An 18,954-nucleotide genomic window follows, 5' to 3' on the forward strand; every position below is an offset into this window, starting at 1 on the left:
TTAGCAAATATTGGACTCCTCTGCATGCAAGGCCCGGGCTATAGGGGAGAAGGCAGGGAAGGATACGGGGTCCCTCCCCTAGAAGCTGGAGCCTCTCCAGTGGCCTCACTGCTCCTACCTTAAGGCAGGTGAGCTCTGACATCTGAGGCCTCCCATCATCTGCCCTGCTGCCCTCCCCAACCCCTCAGCTCGGAGACCTACTCCCAACCCTCCAGACTTTGCCCACTTCCTCCCCTATCAGAAGCTCTGTTTTTTTTCTCCCTTCCCAGCAGAATCTTCCTCAACTCTGGGGACTCTTTCAGGCACTGCCGCCTCTGGGAAGCCCCCCTTGTACTCTCAACCTGGGCAGCCCCCAAACACGCCCTCCCTCCATGGCAGGTCTGGGATCGCCATGAGGGGGTGGCGGTTACCAGCCTCTCTCCCGCCACCCTAGCTCCTGAAGCCGTGACAGACCATCTCCGTGTCTAGACCTACGAGGACCAAGCTGTGCTGTGCTGAGAGCAGATGTCCCGAGAGCATTTTGGGATGAGTGAGCCAAAGAGAGCTGGGTCAGAGACCTGGGGGTTCTTTCAAAAGAGGTAGAAAGGAAGCGAGACCAAAAGCTGGAAAAAGTCCTACCTGGAGGGTCATGACATGGTAATAAGTAGGTCAGACTCCAGGTGCAGTGGCCTGGCCAGGAAAGGAGGGTGAAAGCTCAGCCTCGGAGACCCTGGGTGTGAGGCAGGTGCTGGGGCTACCGGAGCAGGTCGTGGGGCGTGACGAGCCCTGGCAGAGAGTGTAGCCAGGGAGTGGCAGTGTGGGGCTAATTTGGGTGCAGAAGGGGTCTACTGTCCCAAAAGGCTAAATTTTGGCTTCTTTCCTCTCAGCTGGAGGCCAAAAGCCCTGGCTCGGGTCAGGTCAGGTCGGAGATCCCCCTGAAAGACCATTTTGAGGGTCCGGATCCCAGAGAGGGAGACCAAGAGGACCAGGGACAGCACCTCCTGTTGGCCTTTCCTGAAAGCAGAAGGACGGGGGCGGGGCGGGGCAGTGGGGAGGCAAATGGGACAAAGGGGAGCAGGGCAAGGCTTAAGCATGTGTGGGGTTTGGCTTCTTGGCTGCTCTACAGCTGAACCCCAAGTCTGGCTTGTGACGTCAGGGCCCCAATGCCCACCTTTGGGAGTACAGGCCAAGCTGGGGTACATGCCTTTCTGGGGTCAGAGGAGTCAGGAGGGTGCTCAGGGCCCCAGGGACTGGAGGCCAGGAGTAGTACGGCTGGGGGACTTAGGTGGTCATCTGGAACATAGGTTAAAGTCGAATTTCAGATAAGTGGATAATTTCAGTCTAAGTGTGTCCCAACTATATGTCCCAGGACATAATTACACTAAAACAATTACTAGTTCATCTGAGATTCAAATATAGCTGGGTGGTGTGTATTTTTATCCACACACCTGGCCACCCCGTCCAGGGGGAGGCCTAGTCTGAGGGGGCACAGGGCCCACAGACTCCCCTGACTGTAAATCGTTTCTAAAACAAACACCAGCCCCCAGCAGCTTGCCCAGAAAAACAAAACATGTAACTTCCTGAGAACACATCATTGTCTGAAGGTGGAAGTCTGGGATTTTGAAGGAAAAAACAAGATTTTCTGCTGAGGAAGTATGAGTCACAGGCGAGCTGAAAATGTTTCTCTGACTTTGGGGCTGGGTCAACACGAGCCCCTGCCCCCCTCCTCATACCCCCATTTCTTCCGCTGCCCTGGCAAGGCCAGACCTGACCAGGCTAGAGGAGGCCGGGACCCTAAGTATTCCAAGAACCCGCAAACATGCACTCTCCCGCCTTTCCAGAGCAGCTGTCAAGTTGGGGCCACGTCCCACTGGCAGAGAAAGGGCACCTGGGGCCCAGAGGAGGGAAGCCCAGTCACCCCCAGGGACAGGGTGAGAGGCGGGTGTCGCAGGTCAGAAAGTGGCCTTTACAACTTGGGGTCAGTCATCCTGGCAAACTGAGCACAAAGCCAACCTCTCCTCAGCTGCAGAAGGCAGTCTGGCCCCAAGACATTCCAGGCATTCTTTGGGGTCCTTGTGGCCGAGGTCTGTGTCTGGGGGGGAAGTGGGGCTTTGTGCAGAGAGGAAGCGTCTGGCTGACTGCAGACCCCTTTGTTTGGCTGCCAGCACGCCTGCCTGCTTCCCTCGGGCCCCACTGTCTGGTCTGACTGACCAGTTGGGGCGAGGGGGCTGGGACAGGGTTTGTGCCCTGCTATTCTGCGGAGCCTGAACCGGCCATGCCTGGCAGTGTCCCCGGAGGTCTGACCTCAGGAGATCCAGCAGGGATCAGGTAGAGGAAAGGCCTGTTGCCCTTATTCCAGAAGCAGAACCTGAGGAGAAATGCGGCGTGGCCTGCAGAGAAAATTTGAGCACAGGAGTCACCACAGAGATTTGAATGCCAGCACTACCACTTATGAGGAACGTGACCTTCTCCTAGTGAAGTCAACTCTGTAATCCTAGTTTTGCCATCTGTAAAATGAGGTAATAGTTCTCCCCAGACAATGTTACCAAGAGAAGGGCGGCTTCTGGCACACACTGGAACCCAATAAATGTCACTCCACAGTGTCAGAAGACTGTGAGGGGGTTGAAGCCAGAGGTCCTCCATCCCTGTCCTCAGGGGCTCACAGGCAGTGAGGACACCCTCAGGAAGAAGAGAGGGGAGCTGGGGACAGGCCTCACAGCTGCTTGTGGCTGCAGCTGAGGAGAGGGCGCCGTGCCAGAGTAGGAGGCCTCCCCAGGTTCCTGTGCCGCCAAGTCATCCTAGACTAAGACTGGGTGTATGTGAGGCCCCCAGAAACCCTCAAAGCACTGGGATAGCTGGGGTAGAAACACAGAGTGTGAGGCTTACCCTGTGCTGGTCTGCCTGCTCCCATTCAGAGGCCGGGTCGTGAAGGAGGAGGCTCAAGGAGGCACTGGGATCCTCAGAAAGCCCCACACGGGTGCCCGGGGCCTCAGTGGGTGAGGGGCACGTGGGTTTACTGGGAAGCAGCTTCAAGTCATGTAAGAGAAATTAAGTCTTGCCAGACCAAGAAGGCCTCCCCAGGGCTGAGCTCGCAGACAGCAGAGCAGAGCAGCTGAGGGTCCCAACCTAGGAAACAGGCCAGGCGCAGCCCTCAGGGCCAACAGGAGCTTTCACTGAGGAGCAGGAGCTATTTGCTTCTGGCAAATTCATTAAGCTTTCGTCATTAGATAACTGCCATGCCTGGCAGCAGTGCCTGCCTTGTAACCAACACAGAGCTGACGTCAACAGACCCCAGGACTGGCCTTGTTTTCCATGGACATGTGGCCTATGAGTCTAAGCCAGCCCTGCATGGCACCAAGAGGCTGCCAGGCTCTCTGCTCCCTCTGCGCTCCCTCTCTCCCTCTCTGTCCTGAGAAGAGTAACAGAAGCCTCCCCACTCCTGCCTGCTTGGAGGACTTGGCTGGTCCCCAGAGGGTCTTGCTCCCTGCAATGGAGCAGGGCGGAGGTGCTGTGCTCCTCGTCAGTGGGAGAAGACCGCTGCTGCTAGATGGCCCAGCAGGAGGCTGCCGCCCGTGTCCACAGGGAGCCCAGCTACATGGGGCATGGCTGGCCTGCCAGAGGGGGAGGGGCAGGTGCTCATGCTGTCTGTTTTGGGTGTGTCTCAGGCTGCCAGTGCCTATTGGGGTCAAGCCCCAGAGCGGGGCCTCCCAGGCACGCCTGGGTCCTGGTGGATATGTGGTGCCATCATCATCAACCATCGTGGGGGGCGGTCAGCAAGGACTGGGTGTTCAGAGGGTCCCCAGGCCCTCCCCTGCCATGTGGCGGCTGGGCAGGTCTACCAGGAAGCAGTGAGCTTGGCTGGTCTTGTGGAGAGGCAGGTGGCAGGTGGAGAACAGGCTGAGGCCAGGGGCTGCAGTCACACTAGGAGAGCGCCACGGGCGGTGTACAGCCTTCAGAGGCTACAGATGAGTCCTGAGCTGGTGTGGCCTTGTCCCTCTTCGGATCCCTGTCCATGCCTGGCACTGAGCCAGGAGCTCGCTCTTCTCTGAGCCTTATTCTTAGAAGTCTCTGTAGGCTACTGTGTCCTCCTCCTGTGTAAAGGCTCAGAAGGGTCAGCTGCTGGAGAGGAAGGGGGCTAAGCAGCTACCTGGAGCTGCAGTTATTTTTTTTTTAAAGATTTATTTATTTATGCACACAAGAGCTGGGGTGCAGACCAGAGGTGCAGGGGTGTGAGAGGATTCACCAGAGACAGAGTGGGGAACAGAACAGGCAGACTGACTGAAATACACTGCTGAGGGGAGCAGCCGGCAAGACAGGAGAGGTCTGCTGCGCCATGTGGGTTAGCTCCCTGGCTGGGATCGAATTCATGCTGCAGAGGCTGCAGATACCTTCATAGTGATGACGCTTAACCGCTTGCGCCACCAGTGAGGCCCCCTGGAGCTGCAGTTATGAAGTGAGCTTGGGGTTGGAGAAACCTCCAGTCTGAGGAAGGGGCTGCTGCATCCCTCGCCCCTTCCCGAGGCCCCAGGAAGCTGAAGCGAGCTCTGGTGGAAGCAACACAAGGTTCCATATCTTCACCTGCGGGTGGACAGTTTGGACATAGCAGGACTCCCCCGCTTTGAGAGAAAAGCACCGCCATTGAGCTCCAGCAGCTCTTTCCTGGAACCCCAAATGGACTTTGGCCTCAAGATCAGAAATGCCCATGACTCATGCAGAGGCCCTTTACAACAGATTCCTGGGCCCAACCCCCACAGCGTCTGATTAAACATGACTGGGGCAAGGCCTGAGATTCTGCATTTCCAAGATGCCCTCTGTTGGTGCTGACACTGCTGGGCCTGAGATACCCTGAGCCACGCCTTCTAGATCTTTGCTACTCAGAGTATGGTGTTCAGCTGGGCTGTAGCAGCCACAGGGAGCTTGCAAGTGTCCAGATCTGCCCCTTCGCCTGCCTCTGAACCAGAACCTGCATTATAACAAGACCCCAGGTCATTCCTGGGCTCACTCAAACTCACTGGGCAACAGTGCAGCACTGTCAACAGAACTTTCTGGGATGATGGAGAAGTTCTGTGCTTGCACTGTCCACTACAATAGTCACCAGCCACAGGTGACCATTAATTGTTGGTAGGAATGTAATTTGGTGAGGTCTCTTTGAGAAACCCTATGGTGATTCTTCAAAAAATAAGAATATACCAATGATACACCAATGATCCAGCAATGCCACTGCTAGGTATTTACCCCAACACAATGAAAACACTAATACGAAAATATTTAAGCAAGTCTGTGTTATATCGGCATTATTTATAGTAGCTAAACCATGGAAGCAAATTAATGCCCGCCGATAGATAAAAGAAATTGGGGAGTATATAATCAATAAAATACTACTCAGCTGTTTAAAAAAAAAGATGAAATAGTGCCTTTGGGGACAAAATGGATGGAACCTGGGTGATGATAAGTGAAATAAGCGGGAAAGTGAAAGGCAGTTATTTGATGGTTTCATTCATGTGTGGACTACAAATAACCAAAGAAAACAAATTGGCAAAACAACGAAAATTAATTCCTAGACTCTGTGAAAACTATAGTGTTTATTGGAGGGGGAGGTGGGAGAAGGGAATCGACAGGCTAGGATAACAGGAGTGGAGCTGTGGTGGAGGCGGGGTGAGGCTTAGGTACAGGGAGGGGTGCACGCAGGGAGAAGCGAAGTTTCTTCCCCAAGTTATATAATTATGTGTGCAATTAGCAAATCAATAAAATGTGAAACAAAAGAAATGCAGCTAGTGCCTCCATTTGTCAGCAGCTCAGCGGGTCAAGGGGTTATCACTAGGTGGAAGGGTAAGGATTAGAGCGAGGTCAGAAGCGGCCTGAGGTCCTTCAGTGAGTCAGTGGGTGGCACCAGACCAGCGGCCACTCTTGCCCTCTGCATGTCCCTGGGCCCAGCCCTGATTTCTCTGCACCTGCCCTGTAGGCTGTGAGATCCCTAGACTCTGGGAAGGCAGCTGGGTGTGAGACTTACACTCAGCCGCACAAGAGGTTGGAGATGTGTCCCCAAACAGTGCCGCGTGCTGCAGTAAAACTGGCCACCAGCTCGGCATCCGGTGTGTGCACACCTGCCGGGCATGGAGGACACAGCCCCCCAGCGCAATGGCCTCAGGGTAGAGAGACAGTCAGCATTCTCCAGCGGAAGCACTTAGGGTTAAATGAAGTCATCAGGGTGGGGCCCGATCCAACTGGATTAGTGTCTTTATAAGAAGTGATACCAGACAACCTGCTGGCTCCATCTCTCTGCCAGGTGAGACCGCGGAGGGAAGGCAGCCGTCTCAGAGCCAAGGAGAGGGTCTCACCGTAAACCTGCAAGACCTTGATCTGGGGCTTTCAGCCTCCGGAACTGTGAGAAAACGCATTTCCATTGTAGAAGTCACCCACGAGGTGCTATGGTGTGGCCGCCTGGGCTGATTGAGACACAGGGTAACTTGGTTTGACGTTCAAAGCTGGAGAAGCAGTCACATCCCAGAGCCCCTGACCGCCTCTTCCAGGGAGTCAGGGGCCCGGGACAGAGCCAGCCCTTCTGCTCCACGGGGCAGCAGTAACCGGGCAGGAAACCTACTGATGTTCAACTGCACAGCTGCGGACGCTGCAGGACAGGACCTGACCCTTAACACAGTCCCCAGTGTCGGGGACAAAGAAGTAGGGCTCTGGGGGAACACAAAAGGGGGTGAAGATTTCTGGAGGGGAGGGAGAGAGGGGCAACAAAGAATCTCAAGATCTGGGCCATCTGACCTCACAGCCCACAGTGCTCTACTCCCCCACCACACAGGCTCTTTCCCGAGAGCCTCGTGGACCCCACTGAAGAGACTGGACTTGATGCCATGGCTTGGGGATTGCTGGAAGGGTTTTAGACAAGCAGGTGTCTGTGATCACATAGTCCAGACAGATCACTGCCATTCCCGTGGGTGGTAGATGAGAGGGGAGACACTAGAGGCATGAGGGGCGGCAGGTAAAAAGTTGAGGACTTAGATCAGGTCAGCGGCAATGAAGATGGAGTGGAAAGGTCAGAGAACAGAGAAATAAGCAGGTAGCACTAGCAGAAACTCCTGAGTTCGCAGAACCCCACGGGAGGCACAGAGGAGTCGAGGCAGCAGGGCTGAAGAGGACCCCTGGTTTGCAGCCTGGACCCTGGGTCACAGTGGGGCCATCGGGTGAGGACAGGCCTCAGCTATCGTGCTGGAGAAAGGGCGGGTGAGTCCAGTTTTAGAAGGTGCAAGTTGGAGCCTGTGGTGTGGGCAGATGGAGGTGTCCAAGGGCAGAAGCCACCCTGGTCTGGAGCTCCACAGGTGGGGTGGGGGGGGCGTGCAAAGGCTGGGGATCTGGTGCACAACTGCTGTCTCCAGCAGTGGTTCCTGGGCACTATCCTCCATTCCCTGAGGTTCATGTGGCCTTGCGTGTGGCGAGGGGTGGTGTCTCTGAGTCCACCAGTGTTCCCAGGGCGCTGCATCCTCTGCCGCTTAGGAAGGCCAGTGGGCTCCAGCTCTCTGTGCTCCTGACTGGACAAAGCGCTGGTGCTCACCAGTCTGACGGTCAGAGGGTGATGACATGAATCCCCACAGCAGAAGTGCTGCCTCCAGAGTGGCCTCTGCAACACTGCTGCATTTTGCGAACAGCGACAAGTAAGACAACACTCTGCACGCAGAAAGACTATTTCTGGAACTCTGGAGAGCGAAGTGGCAGGGAGTACGGAGGCGAAGGGAGGACTGGTTGACTGGTCACCAGTCCAGGGGACAAAGCCTCCAGGGGACAAAGGCAGGCGGGCAGGCCAGCTGGGGCTAGAGAGGAGTCTGCTCCTTGTTGGGGGTCTTGCCAGAGTGACCTCTGTGCACCCCACTGTCTGAGAGGAAGTGAGCACCCCATCACAGGGGGAGCCACCCAGGCCTGCAAAGCAGAGGAGCCCCCAGCCTTAGGGAGAAGGCAGGATAGACAAGGTCTTACCCTTTATTTCCCCAGACTCAGCTGCTCTGGGAATCTAGTTTCTGCAGCCAAACGCGGGGGCAATTTCCACTTTTCTTATAGATTTGCCCTCCCCCGGATTCCGACACTCCTATTCCAGTCCTCGCCAATCCCCACCCAGCTAATCAATAATCTGATGCAAGTGCCATCAATCACAGGCGTCCTGCCTCGGAGACCTGATGCTGAGTTATTCCAGAGGTCGGGGTCGTGTGTCTCCAACTCTAAAGGGCATAAGAGCCCCTTGGGGATCTGACCCAGCAGGTCCGGGCTGGGGCCCAAGACTCTGCATTTCCAGTCAGCTCCCTGATGGTGCTGAGGCTGCTGGTCCTGGGGCCACACTTAGACTAAAGCTGCAGTAGCTGCAGCTCAGACCCTGCAGGATTCTATGGCAAGAGTGAGGGCCGGATGAGCCTGAAGAAGCCCCCTGTGCAGGAAAGGACAGGCATGGATTCCGCTCTCTCAGAAGCAGAAGCAGAACTAAGTCCAAACCCATTTTGGGGCTGCTCCTAGTCTCCCTGCTAGGGAGACTAGGAGCGTAAGGTGCTGTAGGAGGGCAGCGCCACCCTTGCCTGGGTACCTGTGTGACCTCCCGTAGGGTAAGGAAAAAATGTCAGGCTTTTCTGCCCTCCCGCCATCAGGATAGATGACGGAACCCTGCGGTCCTGAATGCATGCCTGATGGGGGGCGCCTGGAGTAGGGTGCGGGCCTAGGTGGATGGGATTCACCTGGGCTGAGACTCGGCTTTTAAGGGCGGTGTCATGGGGATGTCAGCAGCAGCAGAAGCCGAGAACGCTGGAGAGCCCAGATAGAGTGAAGACTTGCTGGGGGCTGGGAGTACTGCTAGCCTCTCGGCCCCCCAGCACCCCTGCCTGCTGTGTACCGGGTAAATCCCAATAAAATACCTGCAAAAGCCACTGAGGACTCTCTGACTCCTCCCTGACCCGGTCTGCTGGATCAGAAAAACTGCACTGTGCCCTGTTCCTGCTCTTACACCTCCCTGCACCCCACCTGCTGCTGGTGAGCTACTTCTGCCTGGAGGGGCCTTTATTGGATCTGTGGAGTAGCTGCGGCCCCTTCGGACCAGGGCTCATTATAGGGCACATGGCAGCCAGCGTTATAGGGCACATGGCAGCCAGCCCAGCCCAGGGCTGAAACAGAGGCATTTGCTTCTACCCACCCCTGGGGCTGCCCAGCCCCCACAGAGCCCTTCCTTGGGGGCCAGGAAACCCCAGACTCTAGCCATCCCCCTTCTGGGCCTCAGTTTCCCTAGCTTGATGGTAGAGGTGAACTGGATGCTCTCTTGGAGATATCTGATTGCCCCCAGAGATTCCGGCTTCTGGAGCTCAGAGCAGGTAAGGAGGGAGCCACAGAGGAGAGGGGGCGAGCCCCCACCCCCCAAGCAGCCAGGGCAGGCAGGCTGGCTCCATGGGGATGCACACGCCTTCACAGCCTCTCTCTGTACCGAGGGTTCTCAGATATTTTTAGGAAGGTTGGCGCCTCCTGGGCTGTGATTCATTAATGCAGCTGACAAAGATCAGCATCTTTTGAAATTGTAGTGGGAAGTTGAGAAGGTTCCCTAATGCTGCTGGGGGCGGGGAGGGGAGGCTCAGCCGAGGTGTTTGCACCCAGAACTGTGTGTATTGGGGAGGGGGGAGGTTAGGAGGGAGAGAGAAGGGGAGGCAGGTGTGTGTTGGGGGTGTGCAGGGGTCCTGGGAGTGCATTTTTAGACTGAGGGGCTTGGTGCCCAGGGCAGGGCAATTTGACCACAGCAAAGCAGGATCTTCAAAGTGTTCCCAGTTTTCTGGAAGAATGCATCTGCGATGGGGGAGGGGTGGTGACCAAATGGGGACATTGTGACATCAGGAACCAGCCTTCAGGGCCTCTTTGCTCCACTTCAATAGATACTTGTGAGGCCCTGCCCTGCCGGGTGCTGTGTTAAGGCCCTTGTGTCCATTGGAGCATTTATTCTGCCCACATGTCTCAGGTACCTGCTCCAAGCCCGAGCCAGGTGTGGGGGGCTGGAGGCAAACCAGACATGGCGCCCACCTCTGGGGTTTCAGATCTGTGGCAGGGGCATGCTGAGCCCAGGGTCAGGAGGGTACCACATGGAGAGGGGAGAGAGAAGAGGGTGTGCTGAGCACAGCAGAGGCTGAGGAGCGGGCGTGCCTGGGCGTGCTCAGGGACAGTGGCGGAGCCCGCGTGCGGTGGGGGGCCGGGACATGGCGGGGTGGGGGTGTGTGTTCTGGCTGCTTTCTCTAAGTTCTCAGCCTCCCCACCCAGCCCAAACACGCCTGTCCTGGCGGGGGCTGAAGAGGCCCCTGCGGCCTCCACCACCATCCCCAGGCCCCAGGGCCCTGCTGCCCCCCCTCATCCCTCCTTGTCACACCCCTCCCTTCCTTGCTACCATCGGCCTGCAGTGCCAGGGAAGCGTCAGTGCTGAGGGGAGCAGCATCTCGGGGTGGCCTCCCAGGGTCCTGCTGAAGGAGGCAGTGGGGGTGAGGGGCCTGGCCTGGGGGCCTGGGCAGTGTCTGGCTCGCACTCCAGTGTTTTCTGCAGTGACCTTAGATGAAGTTCTTTCCTCTCCAGACCTCAGTTTTCTCCTCTGTCAAATGGGTGTGTGATCATTTCCTTCCTGCCCTGAGTCACCGTTGCATGACCGAGGCCCAGGCATTTGGTCAACGCCCTAAAACACATCTGTCCTTGACGTCCTGCAGGACACTGCCACTCGGGGGGTGCCAGTGGGCGGAGAGGCCCCCTTCCCGCCTGCTCATCACTTTCCTTTCAGCTCCTGGGCTGCCCCTTCCGACATGCTCCTCTGGGTAAAAATCCTGGTCCAGCAGGGGTGAGGTGGGGAAGGTCCCCAGGCCTGGGTGCTGCTCCAGGTGCTCCCACCTGCCACCCACAAAGGGGAAATTCAACAGGGCAGGGTACACATGGGTGGGAAATGAGGAAACTGAGGCACTAGAGAGAGAGAGAGAGAGATGGCTCAGAGGGAGGCGCTGGGATTTCCCTCCTCTGTGGAGGATTGATTCAAGGCGGAGACTCGCTCAGGAGAAAGACTGTCCCAAACCCTGTCCAAGATTTCCCAGGCTGTGGGCGTTTGTGGTGATATGAGTGTGGCGCCGTGAGGATTTCTGTGCAGCTGAAGGAGTTCACGCACCGTGCGAATGGGCGTGTATACTGGGAGCGTGTGGGACGGCCAGGTGCCTGCCCGAGGACGTCAGTGTGAGAAGAGGGTTCTCCATGATCCCCTATTTCTGCACATCTGGCAATGTGCAGGAGGGTGCCCTCTGTTCTGGATTATCCTCCCAAGGGTGCCGTCCAGCAAACCCTTGGTGGACAGAATTACATCTCCTGCCTGAGCACCGGCAGACTCGCGTCCTGCTGTGGAAAGGCCCGGGGTGCTGAGCTCAGAAGCCCGCCCACTGCAGGGTGCCAGTGTCATCTGATCCTCCTCCAGCCACCTTGAGGGATTAGGGCTCAGGGAACTGAGCACCTCAGGTACCAGCCAGAGCTCCTGCTGCCCATTATGTGACTCAGCTGGTGGCTGGGGAGGGTGGCTGGGGTTGGTTACCCCTGGGATGTGAGTGCTCTGAGCACGGTGCTGGCTGCCCTACCTGCGTTATCTTCTCTGCCGCCTTCTCTAATGTCCTTGGTAGATGCCCCCCACCTGCAGGGAGAGCCGAGGACCAGAGAATGTGGCAGTTGGTCCAAGTCCAGGCAGAGAGGCTGAGCCGAACCAGATTTCGGGGGACGGTGGGGCGGTGAGGAGGGATGAGACGGGAAGTGGGAAGGGAACCCTTGATGTCAGCAAGTACTGACTGTGCTGCAGACAGAAGCTGCAAAGGCCCCGGAAGGCTCTCAGAGGCGCACCAGCCGTGGGAATCGGCAGGAGGAGAGCAGTTCGATGTACCGCGCGGTGGGCTAGAAGCAGTGCCCCGGCCATGATTGAATCAGAGCCCTCCGGGCTGTAGTTACAAGGGCGCACTAGGTCCTTCTGCATCACCTACAGGTCAGACTACCCCCATTCTCACACCAGCACCACCCCTAAAACCTGAAGCGGGGTCCATCCTGGCTGGTCAGCCCAGGAGCCCAAGGCCACAGGGGAAGTCTCACGGGTGCTCGATGGCCATGTTGCCCCTTGGCTTCAGCCCCTCTTCAGCCCCTCAGCCCCTCTTATTAGCATCAGGACCATTCATCAGGACCTCAGAGGAGTTGAGATCTGATCTAGCCTGGCTGAGCCTCGCTAAAATCAATTAAAACTCAGAGATAAGCCTCTTCCTTCCGATTGAAAAATCCACAGGAACATGAGAAAGACACAGCAGCCCATGCATCATCCAAGACTTTGCTTTTCTTGGCTCTCTTTTTTCAACAGCTGCTGATGAGCTGGCTGAGCAGGAAGGTCTCCTTGTGATGGGCCTTGGCTGGTGGCTCCCAGACTGGGTCTCAGCAGCCGACAGGACGTGGCTGCTGTTCTGTGACACTGCCCACTGCCTGGCCCCCGAACCCAGCGTGGGGGAGTGGTGAGTGGCCCGGGGAGAGCCCAGAAGCCTGTCTTTTGAGTCATCTCCCAAGGCCTCACCTGGCTCCACTTTTCTCCCCTAAGCCAGAATCTAGACCTTGTCTGAGTTGCCCCTGGGGAGCGGGGCAGGAGGAGGGTCTCTCTTGCTCCTCTTCAGAGAACATATTCTGCTGTGTAGATGCCTGTGAAGCTTCATTCCTCATTTTGCTGGAAAAAAATGGTGTGTGTGTGTGTGTGTGTGTGTGTTATGCCAGGGAGCACCCACACAGCACCTTAGCAGGCACCAAGGAAACATTTGTCAGATGGATGGAAAATACGGCTAATCTACATCCTCCAGCCATGACCAAACAAACAGCAGTTGGTGCCAGTTGTGGCCTTTCCAGTGTTAGCCTTACCAGCGCAGCTTCTTGATCTGTTGACTTATTTAAGACTTGGATAGGCCTCTTAAACACCCTGAGAAAGTGCTCACACGGGCCACACCCAGACCCAGCACATTGTCATCCCCAGGAGGGCAGCTGCCTGGGCCTGCAGGGATGAGTGGTCTGTGAGGACAACTTGAGTCTGCGAGGACGAGCGGACCTAGCTAGACAAGGCTGGAGGGGAGGCATGAGCGGTCGTAATTGCAAAGACAGGCATCTGGACTTGTTCTGTGTTTATCCTGAAGACGGTCCACCCATACCACAATGGCTGTTTTATATTCTCCACCGGGTCAGGGGTGACCCCAGATTGGTGGTTTAATGGACCATGAGGAAGAGTGTCTTCAGCCAGAGCCACTGTGGTTTTAATGGTTGTTCCAACATGGAAGCGATGATTAGATTGGACTTAGAATACAATTCTTCCAGGCAATTTATGGAAGGATATTGATTGCAGTACATAATCGTTTCAAGCAATTGGAGCACTTTGCAATTCATTCAGTTAAGAGGCTAACCTATATTGTGAGCTGTAAGTCACAGTTGTAAAGGCGAGGCCTCAAGAGGGATCCCTCTGGATCCAGAATGTCACTGACCCAAGAAGCATAGATTGCATTTCCTTCTAAGTGAGGGGTGTTCCCTGCGTCTAGTGGTGCAGGTGTGGGAAGAGCCAGCCTGTTGGAAAGAGACTGTCAGTTATTAAAGACTTTCAGGCTCTAATTATCTGCTATTGTGTGGTCCAGAGAAACTGTCAATTGGTGGTGATGCCAAACCTCAGGGCAGTGCAAGGTTTTTCCAGTCCTGAGCTGCAGGTACAGATGAAGAACCTTGATTATCATCTCTAAGATTAAGTTCCCAGAGTCCAGGGCTGTTAAACCAACTCACTTTGTGACTCTGGAGCCCAGACCACATTGGTCACTTATCCAGTCAACAAATACTAACTGAATGCTTTCTTTCAAGGTCGTTGGAAGGGATAATTTTGAAAATATTTAACAGGGGCCTCCCCTGGTGGCTCAGGCAGTGGAGCACAGCGCTGTGAAGCTGTCCTCTGCAGCCTCTACAGTGCCAATTAGATCCTGGCTGGCTGGCGAGAATCCCACATGGTACGACAGAGCTCTCCTGTCGTGCCCGCTGCTCCCCTCAGTGGTGTATTTCGTCAGTCTGCCTGTTGTGTTCCCCACTTTGTCTCTGGTGAATTTTCTCACCCTCCCGCATCTGACCTATATCCCAGTTCTTGTATGTATGAATAAATAAATCTTTATACATAAATAAATAAATAAATAAAATATTTAACAACTAGAATAGCACAGGCAACAACTAATCAGGATGAGAAACTGACCAATCAGAGTGGACACTGCCTGTTAATGACCAGTGCATTCTGATTTGCACAGGTGAGATCCCAGTCCTAGAGCGGATGGTACGTCTGTGAACGACTTCCAGTGGCCTTTGTGGGAGCGGTCAGTGAGACTTCCTAAATGAGATGCTTCCAAGCTGAATCCGGCAGCAACAGGAGGAGGAATGAAGAAGGTAGGTGTTTCGGGCACAAGTTGGGTGGACACCATGTAAACAAAGTCCCATAAGCAAGAACACTCCTGGAGCTTCAAGGATCTTATAGTAGCTGAGCAAGGCTGGTGGGAGGGATCAGGCATGATTTAATGATGGAGGATTTAATTCCTCAAGTTTATTTGGAGTGGCAGGGGATTTGTAATCAGGGAGAAATAGGATCAAACTATCTGGTGGCTTAGAAAGATCACTGGGCGATGGGATGGAAGATGTGGAGAGAGATAAGCCTAGAATTAGGAAATTAGTGTCAGTTGGTAAAAGGCCTTGAATGTCTCAGAACTCCCAGCTAGCATGCTGAATTTTCTCGCCAGAAATAACCAAACAGACTGGAGACCGAAGCCAGGTACAATCAGTGGGTGCTGTGCAGAAGATTCCATGAACTGCTAGGTGCTCAGCCGCCACCACTGTGGACAAGACCAGCCTGCCCGGCCATCCTGGGGACTTCTGTCTTCAGCAAAAGATAAGGGAATCTTTTTAGACAGTTTGACCCTAAGAGCCCAGGGTTTTTGTTTGGGATGCTGTCTTTGTTTTTGAATTTTAATATTGTCTCACCCACCACCAATAGACCCTCCAGCCTTGCTCCACCCTCCACCCTCTTCCCCTCAGGTGACTCTCTTCTGCTGTCCACGTCCACCAGCTTATTTTTCATCTGTCTTGTTTCCTTAGATTGCACATAAAAATCATCCAATATTTGTCTTTCTCTGAGTCACATGGCTTTGCATAATCTCCACATTCCTTTCATTTTACTGCAAATGACAAAATATTATCTTTTGGAAATAGCTGAATGGTATTCCATAGTGTGTATACACCACATCTTCTTTATCCTGTCATCTATCAATGGGCATTTAGGATGTTTCCATGCCTTAACTCTGTGAACAGTGTTGCAATAGACATTGTGGTCTGTATAACTCTTAGAGGTAATAATTTCATATTTTTGGTATTAGATACCCAGAAGTGGAATTTCTGGGTTTGTGATAGTTCTATTTTTAGTTTTTTGAGGAAGTTTCATGCTGTTTTCCAAAATGGTTGCACCCATTTACATTCCCACTGACCGTATAGGAAGGTTCCTTTTTCTCTACACTCTTGCCAAATTGTTGTTACCCGTCTTTTTGATGTAAACTATTTTCACAGGTGTGAGATGATATCTCACTGTGGTTTAGATTTGCATTTCTCTAATAATAAGTGATGATGAACATTCTTTCATGTGCCACATCTGTATGTCCTCTTTGAAAAAGTGTCTATTCAGATCTTCTGCTATTTTTTAGTTGGGTTGTATGTTTCTTTGTTGTTGCATTGCATGAGTTCTCTATGTATTTTAGTTAGATATTAACCCCTTATTGGATGTATGATGTGTAAATATTTTTTCCCACTCACTAGGCTCTTTTTATTCTGCTGATATTTTCTTTCACTGTGCAGAAAACTTTTAATTTGATGTATTTTCATTTGTTTATTATCATAAGATGTCACCTATCTTCTCTTTGATGTATTTTATGGTTTTGGGTCATACATCCTGGTCTTTAATCCATTTGAATTTGTTTTTGTGTATGGATTTAGAAAGTGATGTAGTTTCATTCTTTTGCATGTGGTCAATCCATTTTCTCAAGACCATTTGTTCAAGAGATTTTCCTTTTTCCACATACTGCCATGGCCTCTTCATCATAGAGTAAGTGCCGATGGAGGTGTGGGTTTCTAGCTGGGCTCTCCATTCTAGTCCATCGGTCATGTATCTAGTTTCATTCTAAAATCATTCTGCTTTAATTACTGTTGCTTTGTAATATAGTTTGAAGCCAGGTAAAATGATTCCTCCATTTTCTTTTTTTTTCTATCAAGATTGCTTTAGATAGTTGGGGTCTCTTATACTTCCACATAAATGTGATTATTTTTGTTCTCTTTCCTTAAAAATTAGCATTGGAATTTTGATAGGGATTGCATTGAATCTGTACATTGCTTTTGGTAAGAAGGTCATTTTGACTATATTACTTCTCCCCATTCATAAATATGGAAATCTCTCCATCTCTTTGTCTTGTTCTGTATCTTTTAACAGTGTCTTAGAATTTTCATTATATAGGTCTTTCACCTCCTTTGCTAAATTTAGGTGTTGAATTCCTTTTGATATGATTACAACAGAATTGTTTTCTCAATTTTTTCTTGTTATTTGCATATAGGAATTCAACAAATTTTTGTGTAATGATTTTGTAGCCTGCCAATTCACAGTACTCATTTATTATTTCTAATGATTTTTTTGGTGGTATCTTCAGTGTTTTCTATATCTGTTATTATATCATCTGTAAACATATTTTCACTTCTTTTCCAACCTGGACCCCTTTTATTTCTTGTTGTTTTCTAATTGCTCTGGCCTGTATTCTAATTAAAAGAAGCGTGTAAGGAACCAGAGAAAACGTCACCAGAAACTCCCCAAATGAGAGAAGTAAAACAAGCCAGTGTTGAGAAAATAGTCACCCCTAGTTTCACCTTTAATGTCTAGGGTCATCCTAACATTTGCCTTATATGAGCAGTCTACAAACAGGAAGTGGTGTTTCTGTATGAGTTATAGCCCAAGAAAATGTTTTCATGAACACTACAGATGGGAGCAGCATGTGGGATCCCCCTGATTATGGCAGCCATTTGGCAGCAGGTATTTCCAAGGTAGCTGTGCAGCAACGTGGCATCTTACTAATGATTCAGCTGCTGATGAAAGAGGGGAATGAAGAGTTAAATGGCCTGAGAGTAAAGTAGATTTCTTGTTCTCAGTCAGCAATCCTCAGACTTTTTGGCCTCTGGATCTCTATTTTATATGCTTAAAAATTATTAAGGAAACCAAAGAGCTTCTGGTTAGATTGGTTATAGATGCCAATATTGTCCATATTAGACATTTAATCTGAGAAATGTTTGCACTATTTACTTAAAATCAGCAATAATAAACCTGCTATATGTTAACATATATAACTTATTTTATGAAAAATAACTGTTTTCCAACACAAAATTAATGAGAAGAGTAGCATTGTTTTACAGTTTTGCAAATCTTTTCATGTCTAGTTTCATAGAAGACAGCTTGATGACCATATATGCTTCTGCATTTAATCTACTGCAAAATCACACACCACATGGATTCTGGAACAGTCCACTTTATCATTCAAAAGAATGAGAGTAAAAAAAGCAAATAACATCTTAGTGTGATAATAAAAATTGATTTTACCTCACAGGACTCCTGAAAAGTTTTCAGGCCCCATATGTCCTGCTCTGGTATCACCTGCTCCCCTAGACCTTGAGCACTAAGAAAGCAGGCCCATCCCAAAGGCAGGGGTGGGTGGGCCATGTCCTCCAGATTGCCAGGCACTTCCTGGACAGTGTCAGGCTCAGACATTAGATGCATTTCTCTGAATCTCTTAGACTGATTCGACCTCCAGACCAGCGTTGTTATGTGACCTAAAACCCTTCCCAGAAACCTTCCTCCCCTGTACCCTATGTGACCATTTTATCCTCCAAATGCCTCAATTCAACCTCATGAATAGCTCTCAATCTGCCTACTTCTCCCCATGTTCACGAGTAACGTGGATTCTTGATACCCCAGCGCTCTCATTGGTTTTGCCCCATTCACCCTGGAAACCCCCCAGCCAGGCTCTGGAGAAGCTAAAGAAGCCGCAAAGGCATAGATCTGAGCATTTTACTCTGCTCCAAACCCTTTGGCGCAGACCCCATGGCACTTAGGCTGAGTAGTAAATCCTTCAGATGCAGAGGCCCCACCACTGTGCTAGGCCCTCTGTGTGCCTCTCTCCCTCACTGTGCAGCAACCCCTGGGCCTCCTTGATAGTTTCTGTACCCCTCTCTCCTCCCAACTGGGGGTTTTGGCTCAGACTGCTTCCCTTCCCAAGTGTTCTCCCCCAATTTTTTCACCTACATTAGTTGGATTCACCCTTCTGCCTCAGATCAGACTCTCTTCCAGAGCCTTCCCCAAGCTTTCTAAGTAGGTCAGTACATCCTAATGAAGGTGTTTATAGCAGCTTTCATAGTCACAACTTTAGAGCTAGTGGTATAGTTATTTATCAATATCTAGTTGCAGGCAAGTGTATTAGCTCTCTTTTGCTTTGTTCTAAAACGAAGCAGCTTGAAACAGCAAACATCATCTCCTGGTTTTTATTGGCTGGAAATTCAAAAGGACCAGGGCAGGAGCAGGGCTAGAAGATTCACCCCTGAGATGGCTACTTGGGCTGCTCGAATGTCCTCACAACATGGCATGCGGAGAACAGGTGGTCCAAGGGAGCAAGGTAGCAGCTGCACAGTCCCTTACTTCAGACATCCCTCTCTGTTTCCACAATATTCTTTTGATTAGGTCAACCCTAATAGGGGTGGAGGGAGGAGGAGGGAGAGGGAGGTGGGAGGAGCTAAGTACATGAATACCAGGAGGCAGTGGTCATTGGGGCCACCTTGAAGGCTGCAGCTTGGGGGCCAGATGGCTCCTGTTTGTCCATGCCCATTGTTATC

General features: G+C 52.1%; 1 long non-coding RNA gene across 1 annotated transcript; it reads left to right on the top strand.

Annotated features, from left to right (window-relative positions):
• The first annotated feature begins 9,865 nt into the window (after window positions 1-9,865).
• On the top strand, window positions 9,866-15,875 carry LOC119258728 (uncharacterized). The gene is made up of 4 exons (XR_005128307.2): window positions 9,866-9,961; window positions 12,353-12,500; window positions 14,301-14,436; window positions 14,784-15,875. It is a non-coding gene; the product is annotated as an uncharacterized LOC119258728 (long non-coding RNA).
• Window positions 15,876-18,954: the final 3,079 nt, after the last annotated feature.

The sequence above is a fragment of the Talpa occidentalis genome, unplaced genomic scaffold (assembly GCF_014898055.3).
Source record: "Talpa occidentalis isolate TD23 unplaced genomic scaffold, MPIMG_talOcc4v2.1 talOcc4.5, whole genome shotgun sequence".
In the NCBI taxonomy this organism is placed as follows: Eukaryota; Metazoa; Chordata; class Mammalia; order Eulipotyphla; family Talpidae; genus Talpa; species Talpa occidentalis.